The sequence below is a fragment of the Camelus ferus genome, chromosome 16 (genome assembly GCF_009834535.1).
Source record: "Camelus ferus isolate YT-003-E chromosome 16, BCGSAC_Cfer_1.0, whole genome shotgun sequence".
Lineage (NCBI taxonomy): Eukaryota > Metazoa > Chordata > Mammalia > Artiodactyla > Camelidae > Camelus > Camelus ferus.
This window is the reverse complement of record NC_045711.1, coordinates 31,423,759-31,426,150: the sequence shown is the minus strand read 5'-3', so window position 1 is coordinate 31,426,150 and position 2,392 is coordinate 31,423,759.

Below are 2,392 nucleotides of genomic sequence, written 5' to 3'. Positions count from 1 at the left end.
TTTTAGAATGAGAGTATCCCTGCATCAAAAAAGCAGCTGACGTGGCTTCTTGCCTCTCTCTCTGACAGCAGCAGGGCCCTGGAAGGCTCACCTACCTGCGGTATGGTGTTTTCAAAATACCCTAAATCCAAAGTGGAGTTTAATTCCTCTCCCCTTGAGTAGGCACTGGACTTAGTGACTTGCTTGTAAGAAATAGAGAATGGTAGAAATGACAATGTGTGACTTCCAAGATTAGATTGTAAAAGGCCTTGCTTCTTCCTTAGTATGTCCTGGATCAAAGTGGAATATTATACAGCTCTTAAAAATAATTGTGTGGGGAAGGGGTGGGAAGGGATACATTGAGAATTTGAGATTTGCAGATACTGACTAATATATATAAAATAGATAAACAACAAGTTCATACTGTATAGCACAGGGAACTATAGTCAATATCTTATAATAACTTATGGTTAAAAAGAATATGAAAATGAATATATGTATGTTCCTGTATCACTGAAGTATTGTGTACACCAGAAATTGACAGAACATTGTCAACTGAAGGTACTTCAATAAAAATGTATTTAAAAAAAATAAAATAATTCTTTGGAAAGATCTATATTTTGTAGTGGAATCTTCCTTAGTTGATGTCCACCAAAGGACCTACTGGATTAACCGACCATTTTTTTCCCCTCCACAAAACACTAAATTATTCCCATGGCTGAACATGGAATAATTCCCATGCTGAACATCTTATTTTCTTCAAATTCCTATTTTCTTGTAACTCTGTGCAATTGTGTTCTCACTGGGACTTGCTGCAAGTCAGCCAATTCACTCCGCAAACATTCGATGCTGCTATATTGTTTTTTAGTTAAGTCATTTAGCAAATGCCACATAACACTGAAGAAATACAAGTGCAAAGAATAGAGTTGTTTCAATGAAGACAAAATAGAATGTTTTAAGAAAGAGAATAAGAATGAGTTTTTTTTTTTTAAGTGGCTCTAGAGCTAGGTGTGGGCAAGGCAACCACAAAACACTAGAAGGTATTGCCAACTGCGAGAAGGACTTTGCATTCAGGTTGCTTTGTGAGTATTTTATTCTCTTCAGAGAAACCCAAATTGGCAAATTTAAGTTGAGCACAACGGGTGTAGTTTATGCAAGAAATGGGTAGGGCCCTGAGAGAGAAGACCTCGTCCTTCCTGAATGTTGGGCATTTATAGGCTCTAAGGTACACTAAAATGCTTGAAGTATGCACGTTTCGGCATTTGCCAGCCCTGCTTAGGTGACCAGCTGCACGCTCCAGTGGAGCCTGATACGAGGGCTGCATTGTCCCATCATGAAAAGATCACAAAGTAATGACAGTTAAGTGAAGTGAGCAAGTTGTCAAGCATTTCAAGTATGACAGTGGTTACCTTGGGATGGGGGAGATTTTCTTTCTCTTATCTGTATTAGCTACGAGAATCCAGTGTTATTTTTTATAAATTTTCAAAAGAAGTAAAAACATACCCCATAGCCTTCTGCCCCACTCAAGTACAACCTTTCCTCCCTGGGCTGCCCATGGCCAAAGAACTCAGCCCTTCCATTCAACCAGGGTCCTTAGTCACTACATGATGCTCGCCTCGCCTGGCCAGCCTTAAACTCTCCCTCCCCGCACTCCCTGGGATTCACCTGCACTCACGGAATTTCGATTGTTTTTGACTTCTGGAGGGCCCCCAGCCAGGGCTGGCCAGTGGGTGAAGGGTGAACCCCAGGGCCACCCAGCCCTGCCCACCAGCTTTCTCCTTCCTCTGGGACCTCTCCGTACCTGCCGGGTTCTGAGAACCATGGTGCTATTTTTCTTCCTCCACCCACACCTAGACAGCTCAAAAAAAAAAAAAAAAAAAAAAAAAAAAGTCAGGTGAAGGCAGAAGTGAGGCTTCCAGAAACGGTTCCAGGAGAGTTCCAGAAGAGCCTCTGGTCTCATCGGCCTCAGACTCAGCTGAGGGACGGAAACTTCCTCTTGGTGGTGGGGTGGGCTTTGAAGGAAGCCATAAAGGGAGAAGGTCCTGCATCCCCAGCAAGGACGCCTCTTTGGTGAGGTCAGAACTATTGGAGAAACCTCGCTGTGCTGCTTAAGAGTTAGGTAACTGGAAGCTGGTCGATTAACTTGGGCCTCAGTTTCCCCACCTGTAAGATGTGAACCGTGGCTTCTATTCCGAGGAGTTGCCGTGAGGGTTAAACGAGATGATTATGTGGAAATCAATGCAGAGGGTGCCAGAGAAGAGTCAGTCCTTCCCCTCCCCCCTGTTTACTGATTTCTGTATATTTTTGATCTCTCCTTTCCATCCTTCTCTCCATCAGACCACAGCCTTCTGCCCTCCTCCTCCAAGAAGTACCCTGGCATGGCTCACATCTGTGCTCTTCCAGTTGGCTCGGT